At 57.2% G+C, this 10563-nt stretch overlaps 1 protein-coding gene across 1 annotated transcript in view; it reads left to right on the top strand.

Annotated features, from left to right (window-relative positions):
- The first annotated feature begins 622 nt into the window (after positions 1 to 622).
- The window catches only part of LOC119956466 (sodium-dependent neutral amino acid transporter B(0)AT2-like), a 46522-nt gene continuing 36581 nt past the window's right edge, over positions 623 to 10563 (top strand). The window contains exon 1 of the mRNA XM_038783735.1: positions 623 to 806. The gene's annotated coding sequence lies outside the window, so the exon portion shown is untranslated. The remainder of the gene's footprint in view (positions 807 to 10563) is intronic.

Genomic DNA, 10563 nt, shown 5'->3' with positions numbered 1-10563 from the left:
GACCCTCTGACAGTGCGGCGCTCCCTCAGTACTGACCCTCTGGCAGTGCGGCACTCCCTCAGTACTGACCCTCTGGCAGTGCGGCACTCCCTCAGGACTGACCCTCTGACAGTGTAGCACTCCCTCAGTACTGACCCTCTGACAGTACGGCACTCCCTCAGTACTGACCCTCTGACAGTGCGGCACCCCCTCAGTACTGACCCTCTGACAGTGCGGCACTCCCTCAGGACTGAAGCATCAATTGATTTTGTGCTCAAGCCCTGGGGTGGGTGTTCAACTGTAACCTTTTGACGGAGGAGAGAGCTGTGGCTAACTAAGCAAACACTTTGTAAAACCTGAATCATTAATTCCAACTGACTATCTCCCCCCTTTTCTATCAGGGACTGGTTTAGCACAGGGCTAAAGAGCTGACATTTAAAGCAGACCAAGGCAGGCCAGCAGCACGGTTCAATCAGCCTTCCCAAACAGGTGCTGGAATGTGGCGACTAGGGGCGTTTCACAGTAACTTCATTTGAAGCCTACTTGTGACAGTAAACGATTTTCATTTCATTTTTTTTTCATGTCCTTTTCAGTTATGATGTTTCTGTGCCTGCTGAGGTTAGTCTCGTCTGAATAGAGCTTCAGCAATCATAATGTTTCCCTTTCTTCAGCCCCAACTGCAAATCACTGCCAAATCCCTGCTGGATTCTCCCCAAGAACAGTCACCGACCAACTGCTTGCAGCTGGAAATGAGACTTCATCTCAACTGCCTGGACTGGGGCAAGAGCTGGGAAATGAGCATTGAACTGACTGCCCCAACACTCAAAGTAAGTGTAAATTCTGCAAAGTTGAGGGTATTAATTTATGCGACAGCTGCTCAATTGGCACCAATTGCCTGTGCCTGGAATTCAATTCCACCATTCTGCATTACTCTTACGCTGGCTACAATTCACTTATTTCAATAAGAGCATCACTGGCCAACTTGAGTCACAGAAAGTCACAGGTTTTTAACAGCACAGAAGCAGGCCCATTGGCCCATCACGTCCGTGCTGGCCATTGAGCATCTATCTACTCAGATCCCATTTTCCAGCACTCGTGTGGCCTTGAGTGCTGGGGCGTTTCAGGCCCTCATCTAAATCCTTATTAATTCTTGAGGGTTCCCGTCTCTACTACGCTTTCAGGCACTGAGTTCCAGATTCCCACCGCCCTCTGTGAAAACATTTTTCCTCAAACACCCCCGAATTCCCTCCTGCATTGTAAATGCTATGATTGAATGAGGTCTAGGCCTTCTTTGCTCCAAGCACCCCAGCGTATCCAGTATTTCTTTTTTTAATATAAATTACCCAATTCATTTTTTCCAATTAAGGGGCAATTTGAAAAATGAAAATCGCTTATTGTCACAAGTAGGCTTCAAATGAAGTTATTGTGAAAAGCCCCTAGTCGCCACATTCCGGCGCCTGTTCGGGGAGGCTGGTACGGGAATTGAACCGTGCTGCTGGCCTGCCTTGGTCTGCTTTAAAAGCCAGCGAATTAGCCCTGTTCTAAACCAGCACCTCATAATTTTAGCGAGGCCAATTCACCTACCCTGCACATCTTTGGGTTGTGGGGATGAGACCCACGCAGACACAGGGAGAATGTGCAAACTCCACACGGACAGTGACCCAGGGCCAGGATGGAACCTGGGACCTCGGTCCCGTGAGGCAGCAGTGCTAACCTCTGCACCACCGTGCTGCCTTGAGTCCAGTCTTTCTTGATAGACCCACCTTGATAGTGCAACGCTCCAGCCCAGGCAATCTCCTCTGCAGTACAATCACATCCTTCCTATAGTGAGACCACCAGAATTGCGCACACTATCCCAGCTGGGGGCTCACCAGCCTATTACCAGACTCTTCACAATCTGATGAGTTCTAACTCCGACCTCAATCTGCGGAAATCCTCACCTCCCCAGTCTCCTGCCTGTCATACTGGATTTCCCTCTCTCCGTCTTCCCACCCTGTAGCCGAGCTTCACCCTGGCTGGTTGCCAGCTGATGTTTTCAATGACTCTGAATTGCGATTCCTGAGATAACTTCCACTCCACTAAACAAATATCAGAAGCACGCGGAAGCTCCAGCACTGATAAAAGAGTAATAGTTAATCAATTCGAATAGTGAGAGCTGAAGATACTTCCAACAACCCTTTTTTAAATTAATTTGTTGGATCTGACTGTTGTTGACACAGCCATTAGTTGTTTCTGATCCCTATTTTATCAGGGGAAGGCGGTATGTTTCCAAGTCAGGTTGGTGTGTGGCTCGGAGGGACATGTGGTGCTGTTCCCATGCATGTCTTACCGTTGCTCCTCGAGCTTCTGGAGGTGATTTTGGAAGGTGCTGTCCACAGAACCATAGAATTCCCATAGCGCAGTAGACCATTTGGCCCATCGAGTGTGCACCCACCCTCTGAAAGCCCCCCCATCCCCACAACCTATAAACCTTTGCTCGGCCAGTAGTTGCCGAACTTTAAGTTAATTGGACACCGCTCTCCTTAAAAGTTGCCAAATAGTTGAACCAGTTGGGGATGTATTCTTAACTGTGAGCCAGACAGTCCCTCAGAAGTGCGCAGAGAGTTTCCACAATGGAAACAAGTTCCAACAGTGCGTCTTGTAAATGGTCCACACTGCTACCAATGTGTGTGTGTCGAGGATGATGGTGCCAGTGTGTGTCGGGGGGTGACGGGGCCAGTGTGTGTCGGGGGGTGATGGGGCCAGTGTGTGTCGGGGGGTGATGGGGCCAGTGTGTGTCGATGGTGATGGGGCCAGTGTGTGTCGATGGTGATGGGGCCGGTGTGTGTCGGGGGGTGATGGGGCCAGTGTGTGTCGGGGGGTGACGGGGCCAGTGTGTGTCGGGGGGTGATGGGGCCAGTGTGTGTCGGGGGGTGATGGGGCCAGTGTGTGTCGATGGTGATGGGGCCAGTGTGTGTCGATGGTGATGGGGCCGGTGTGTGTCGGGGGGTGATGGGGCCAGTGTGTGTCGGGGGGGTGACGGGGCCAGTGTGTGTCGGGGGGTGATGGGGCCGGTGTGTGTCGGGGGGTGATGGGGCCGGTGTGTGTCGGGGGGTGATGGGGCCAGTGTGTGTCGGGGGGTGATGGGGCCAGTGTGTGTCGGGGGGTGATGGGGCCAGTGTGTGTCGGGGGGTGACGGGGCCAGTGTGTGTCGGGGGGTGATGGGGCCAGTGTGTGTCGGGGGGTGATGGGGCCAGTGTGTGTCGGGGGGTGACGGGGCCAGTGTGTGTCGATGGTGACGGGGCCAGTGTGTGTCGGGGGGTGATGGGGCCAGTGTGTGTCCGGGGGGTGATGGGGCCAGTGTGTGTCGGGGGGTGATGGGGCCAGTGTGTGTCGGGGGGGGTGATGGGGCCACTGTGTGTCGGGGGTGATGGGGCCAGTGTGTGTCGATGGTGACGGGGCCAGTGTGTGTCGGGGGGGGTGATGGGGCCAGTGTGTGTCGGGGGGTGATGGGGCCAGTGTGTGTCGGGTGGTGATGGGGCCAGTGTGTGTCGGGGGGTGACGGGGCCAGTGTGTGTCGGGGGGTGATGGGGCTGGGGGGTGATGGGGCCAGTTTGTGTCGGGGGTTGATGGGGCCAGTGTGTGTCGGGGGGTGATGGGGCCAGTGTGTGTCGGGGGGTGATGGGGCCAGTGTGTGTCGGGGGGTGATGGGGCCAGTGTGTGTCGGGGGGTGATGGGGCCAGTGTGTGTCGGGGGGTGATGGGGCCAGTGTGTGTCGGGGGGTGATGGGGCCAGTGTGTGTCGGGGGGGTGACGGGGCCAGTGTGTGTCGGGGGGTGACGGGGCCAGTGTGTGTCGGGGGGTGACGGGGCCAGTGTGTGTCGGGAAGTGACGGGGCCAGTGTGTGTCGGGGGGGGGACGATGGGCCAGTGTGTGTCGGGGGGTGATGGGGCCAGTGTGTGTCGGGGGGTGATGGGGCCAGGGGGTGATGGGGCCAGTGTGTGTCGATGGTGACGGGGCCAGTGTGTGTCGGGGGGTGATGGGGCCAGTGTGTGTCGGGGGGTGATGGGGCCAGTGTGTGTCGGGGGGTGATGGGGCCAGTGTGTGTCGGGGGGTGATGGGGCCAGTGTGTGTCGGGGGGGTGATGGGGCCAGTGTGTGTCGGGGGGGTGATGGGGCCAGTGTGTGTCGATGGTGACGGGGCCAGTGTGTGTCGGGGGTGATGGGGCCAGTGTGTCGGGGGGTGACGTGGCCAGTGTGTGTCGGGGGGTGATGGGGCCAGTGTGTGTCGGGGGGGTGATGGGGCCAGTGTGTGTCGGGGGGGTGAAGGGGCCAGTGTGTGTCGGGGGGTGACGGGGCCAGTGTGTGTCGGGGGGTGACGGGGCCAGTGTGTGTCGGGGGGTGACGGGGCCAGTGTGTGTCGGGGGGTGATGGGGCCAGTGTGTGTCGGGGGGTGATGGGGCCAGTGTGTGTCGGGGGTGATGGGGCCAGTGTGTGTCGGGGGGTGATGGGGCCAGTGTGTGTCGGGGGGTGACGGGGCCAGTGTGTGTCGGGGGGGTGATGGGGCCAGTGTGTGTCGGGGGGGGGGGGGTGATGGGGCCAGTATGTGTCGGGGGGGGGGGGGGGGGGGGGTGATGGGGCCACTGTGTGTCGGGGGTGATGGGGCCAGTGTGTGTCGGGGGTGATGGGGCCAGGGGGTGATGGGGGTGATGGGGCCAGTGTGTGTCGGGGGGTGAAGGGGCCAGTGTGTGTCGGGGGGTGACGGGGCCAGTGTGTGTCGGGGGGTGACGGGGCCAGTGTGTGTCGGGGGGTGACGGGGCCAGTGTGTGTCGGGGGGTGATGGGGCCAGGGGGTGATGGGGCCAGTGTGTGTCGGGGGGTGACGGGGCCAGTGTGTGTCGGGGGGTGACGGGGCCAGTGTGTGTCGGGGGGTGACGGGGCCAGTGTGTGTCGGGGGGTGATGGGGCCAGTGTGTGTCGGGGGGTGATGGGGCCAGTGTGTGTCGGGGGTGATGGGGCCAGTGTGTGTCGGGGGATGATGGGGCCAGTGTGTGTCGGGGGTGATGGGGCCAGTGTGTGACGGGGGTGATGGGGCCAGTGTGTGTCGGGGGTGATGGGGCCAGTGTGTGTCGGGGGGTGATGGGGCCAGTGTGTGTCGGGGGTGATGGGGCCAGTGTGTGTCGGGGGGTGATGGGGCCAGTGTGTGTCGGGGGGTGATGGGGCCAGTGTGTGTCGGGGGGGTGATGTGGCCAGTGTGTGTCGGGGGGTGATGTGGCCAGTGTGTGTCGGGGGGTGACGGGGCCAGTGTGTGTCGGGGGGTGATGGGGCCAGTGTGTGTCGGGGGTGATGGGGCCAGTGTGTGTTGGGGGGTGATGGGGCCAGTGTGTGTCGATGGTGACGGGGCCAGTGTGTGTCGGGGAGTGATGGGGCCAGTGTGTGTCGGGGGGGTGATGGGGCCAGTGTGTGTCGGGGGGGGTGATGGGGCCAGTGTGTATCGGGGGGTGATGGGGCCAGTGTGTGTCGGGGGGAGTGATGGGGCCAGTGTGTGTCGGGGGAGTGACGGGGCCAGTGTGTGTCGGGGGGTGACGGGGCCAGGGGGTGATGGGGCCAGTGTGTGTCGGGGGGTGATGGGGCCAGTGTGTGTCGGGGGGTGACGGGGCCAGTGTGTGTCGGGGGGTGATGGGGCCAGGGGGTGATGGGGCCAGTGTGTGTCGGGGGGTGATGGGGCCAGTGTGTGTCGGGGGGTGACGGGGCCAGTGTGTGTCGGGGGGTGATGGGGCCGGTGTGTGTCCGGGGGGTGATGGGGCCAGTGTGTGTCGGGGGGTGATGGGGCCAGTGTGTGTCGGGGGGTGATGGGGCCAGTGTGTGTCGGGGGGTGATGGGGCCAGTGTGTGTCGGGGGGTGATGGGGCCAGTGTGTGTCGGGGGGTGATGGGGCAGTGTGTGTCGGGGGGGGGGTGATGGGGCCAGTGTGTGTCGGGGGGTGATGGGGCCAGTGTGTGTCGGGGGGTGATGGGGCCAGTGTGTGTCGGGGGGTGATGGGGCCAGTGTGTGTCGGGGGGTGAAGGGGCCAGTGTGTGTCGGGGGGTGATGGGGCTGGGGGGTGAAGGGGCCAGTGTGTGTCGGGGGGGGGGTGATGTGGCCAGTGTGTGTCGGGGGGTGATGGGGCCAGTGTGTGTCGGGGGGTGATGGGGCCAGTGTGTGTCGGGGGGGGGGTGGGGGGGGTGATGGGGCCAGTGTGTGTCGGGGGGGGGGGGGGGTGATGGGGCCAGTGTGTGTCGGGGGGTGACGGGGCCAGTGTGTGCCAGTGGTGATGGGGCCAGTGTGTGTCGGGGGGGGGGGGGATGGGGCCAGTGTGTGTCGGGGGGGGGGGGGGGGGGTGATGGGGCCAGTGTGTGTCGGGGGGTGATGGGGCCAGTGTGTGTCGGGGGGTGACGGGGCCAATGTGTGTCGGGGGGTGATGGGGCCAGTGTGTGTCGGGGGGTGACGGGGCCAATGTGTGCCGGGGGGGTGTCGGGGTGATGGGGTCAGAGATAGCACTCAAAGAGGCTATCTGGAGAGAGCTAGCACTCACAGAAGGTTTACTTGAGAGAGAGTTAGTTGGTTCTCCCTCCCTTGGGACTTTGAATAGCTTCCCGGTGGGATGGGGTCCAATCACCACCTCTTACCAGGCAGGGAACAGCTTTTTGAAACAATTCATTGGCCACCAATCAATCAAACAAGTCCCAACCGCCCCCTCTCCCTGGATCCGACAAGTCCTGTTTGAAACAGCACGACAAGCAGAATGATCTCTCCCATAGCTTCCGGATTCTTCTGTGTGAATTAAAGGTACATGTCCATTAATCATCCATGGATCAATATCAGAGAGGCAAAATAAAAGGGGGAAAATAAGGCAATGAACAGGAAGCACCCCGACACAGCACAAGCCTCCAGATCTCACTCCCTACCCCGTCCCACTCCGTTCCCGTTTCCTGCCAGAGTCCTTGTGTCTTTGACCTTGGGTTGACCCTGTCAGTCAGTATGACTGTCGCTGGCAAGGTTTGAGGCATTTGTCGATGATAACATTAATCTTAAATAGATACATTCACAGTTGGGTAAATCAGCAAAGTGAAACAGCCCAGGCCACACCACCCTGGCAGGCGAGAGATTGGAACAGCTAACATGACATTTGCAGAGTCAGGGTACAACCCCACTGAGCTGAGGAATTATTGCACAGCGTCTGAGGCAGATCAGAGACTTGGTGAGACTCTGTGTCTTTCATAATCTGTATGATTTTTGCCTGTATCTTGTAAAAATTGTTACTGCAATGGGTTCTTTAACTTTCAACTTCTCACACAACTTTCACAGAGTACGTTGCTTTGTAAGTCCCAGAATGTGACGTGATTAATGTGCTGACACTCACTCCTCTACTCACTGCTTGGAGAGAGACTCCGCAAGGAGTCCAGCAACTAACAACCTGATAACCAGAAGGAGCTTTACTCTGTATCTAACCCCGTGCTGTACCTGTCCTGGGAGTGTTTGATGCAGACAGTGTAGAGGGAGCTTTACTCGGTATCTAACCCCGAGCTGTACCTGTCCTGGGAGTGTTTGATGGGGGACAGTGTAGAGGGAGCTTTACTCTGTATCTAACCCCGAGCTGTACCTGTCCTGGGAGTGTTTGATGGGGACAGTGTAGAGGAAGCTTTACTCTGTATCTAACCCAGTGCTGTACCTGTCCTGGGAGTGTTTGATGGGGACAGTATAGAGGGAGCTTTACTCTGTATCTAACCCCGTGCTGTACCTGTCCTGGGAGTGTTTGATGAGGACAGTGTAGAGGGAGCTTTACTCTGTATCTAACCCAGTGCTGTACCTGTCCTGGGAGTGTTTGATGGGGACAGTGTAGAGGGAGCTTTACTCTGTATCTAACCCCGTGCTGTACCTGTCCTGGGAGTGTTTGATGGGGACAATGTAGAGGGAGCTTTACTCTGTATCTAACCCCGTGCTGTACCTGTCCTGGGAGTGTTTGATGGGGACAGTGTAGAGGGATCTTTACTCTGTATCTAACCCCGTGCTGAACCTGTCCTGGGAGTGTTTGATGGGGACAGTGTAGAGGGAGCTTTACTCTGTATCTAACCCCGTGCTGTACCTGTCCTGGGAGTGTTTGATGGGGACAGTGTAGAGGGAGTTTTACTCTGTATCTAACCCCGTGCTGTACCTGTCCTGGGAGAGTTTGATGGGGACAGGGTAGGGGGAGCTTTACTCTGTATCTAACCCTGTGCTGTATCTGTCCTGGGAGTGTTTGATGGGGACAGTGTAGAGGAAGCTTTACTCTGTATCTAACCCAGTGCTGTACCTGTCCTGGGAGTGTTTGATGGGGACAGTATAGAGGGAGCTTTACTCTGTATCTAACCCCGTGCTGTACCTGTCCTGGGAGTGTTTGATGAGGACAGTGTAGAGGGAGCTTTACTCTGTATCTAACCCCGTGCTGTACCTGTCCTGGGAGTGTTTGATGGGGACAATGTAGAGGGAGCTTTACTCTGTATCTAACCCCGTGCTGTACCTGTCCTGGGAGTGTTTGATGGGGACAGTGTAGAGGGAGCTTTACTCTGTATCTAACCCCGTGCTGAACCTGTCCTGGGAGTGTTTGATGGGGACAGTGTAGAGGGAGCTTTACTCTGTATCTAACCCCGTGCTGTACCTGTCCTGGGAGTGTTTGATGGGGACAGTGTAGAGGGAGCTTTACTCTGTATCTAACCCCGTGCTGTACCTGTCCTGGGAGAGTTTGATGGGGACAGGGTAGAGGGAGCTTTACTCTGTATCTAACCCTGTGCTGTATCTGTCCTGGGAGTGTTTGATGGGGACAGTGTAGAGGGAACTTTACTCTGTATCTAACCCCGTGCTGTACCTGTCCTGGGAGTGTTTGATGGGGACAGTGTAGAGGGAGCTCTACTCTGTATCTAACCCCGTGCTGTACCTGTCCTGGGAGTGTTTGATGGGGACAATGTAGAGGGAGCTTTACTCTGTATCTAACCCCGTGCTTTACCTGTCCTGGGAGTGTTTGATGGGGACAGTGTAGAGGGAGCTTTACTCTGTATCTAACCCCGTGCTGTACCTGTCCTGGGAGTGTTTGATGGGGACAGTGTAGAGGGAGCTTTACTCTGTATATAACCCCGTGCTGTACCTGTCCTGGGAGAGTGTGATGGGGACAGGGTAGAGGGAGCTTTACTCTGTACCTAACCCTGTGCTGTATCTGTCCTGGGGGTGTTTGATGGGGACAGTGTAGAGGGAGCTTTACTCTGTACCTAACCCCGTGCTGTACTTGTCCTGGGAGTGTTTGATGGGAACAGTGCAGAGGGAGCTCTACTCTGTATCTAACCCCGTGCTGTACCTGTCCTGGGAGGGTTTGATGGGGACAATGGAGAGGGAGCTTTACTCTGTATCTAACCCCGTGCTTTACCTGTCCTGGGAGTGTTTGATGGGGACAGTGTAGAGGGAGCTTAACTCTGTATCTAACCCCGTGCTGTGCCTGTCCTGGGAGTGTTTGATGGGGACAGTGTAGAGGGAGCTTTACTCTGTATCTAATCCCGTGCTGTACCTGTCCTGGGAGTGTTTGATGGGGACAGTGTCGAGGGAGCTTTACTCTGTATCTAACTCCGTGCTGTACCTGTCCTGGGAGTGTTTGATGGGGACAGTGTAGAGGGAGCTTTGCTCTCTATCTAACCCCGTGCTGTACCTGTCCTGGGAGAGTTTGATGGAGACAGTGTAGAGGGAGCTTTACTCTGTATCTAACCCCGTGCTGTACCTGTCCTGGGAGTGTTTGATGGGGACAGTGTAGAGGGTGCTTTACTCTGTATGTAACCCCGTGCTGTACCTGTCCTGGGAGTGTTTGATGGGGACAGTGTAGAGGGAGCTTTACTCTGTATCTAACCCTGTGCTGTATCTGTCCTGGGAGTGTTTGATGGGGACAGTGTAGAGGGAACTTTACTCTGTATCTAACCCCGTGCTTTACCTGTCCTGGGAGTGTTTGATGGGGACAGTGTAGAGGGAGCTTTACTCTGTTCCTTAGTCCCATTCCGGATGAGGATTTGCTGGTTTTACACATTCACTTAGAGCCAATGTCTCAGTCACGGGGAAGCTAATGTTAGATTTGATTCTGTTCACGAACATTGTGTACCCAGCAGCCTTTCACAACTCTCCGCCCTCTGGCTCTATACCCGTATGTGCTTAAGCCAGGCAGTGTCTGATTGGAGGAGAAGGGAGGGGGAGGTGAATGAATCTGACTTTCTGGAGATTAGTTTGTGAGAAAGTGTTAACAGCTGCTGCTGGGTGCCGGGCTCAAGGATTTCCAGGAAGAACCGACAAAAACATTCAAACAACAGGGCACAGAGCAATGAGTATGGGTGGGGGAGGAGGAATGGCATGTGCAAGGGTACAGGTGGGTCAGGGAGACTGCGAGGGTGAGTACAGGTGGGTCAGGGAGACTGCGAGTGTGAGTACACGTGGGTTGGGTGGCTGTGAGTGTGAGTACAGGTGGGTCGGGGGATCTGCAAGTGTGACTACAGCTGGGTCGGGGAGGATGCAAGTGTGAGTACAGGTGGGTCAGGGAGACTGCGAGTGTGAGCACAGGTGGG

The sequence above is a fragment of the Scyliorhinus canicula genome, chromosome 23, assembly GCF_902713615.1.
Source record: "Scyliorhinus canicula chromosome 23, sScyCan1.1, whole genome shotgun sequence".
NCBI lineage: Eukaryota > Metazoa > Chordata > Chondrichthyes > Carcharhiniformes > Scyliorhinidae > Scyliorhinus > Scyliorhinus canicula.
Note: the sequence above shows the minus strand (reverse complement) of the source record. Positions and strands in the feature narration are given on the sequence as shown.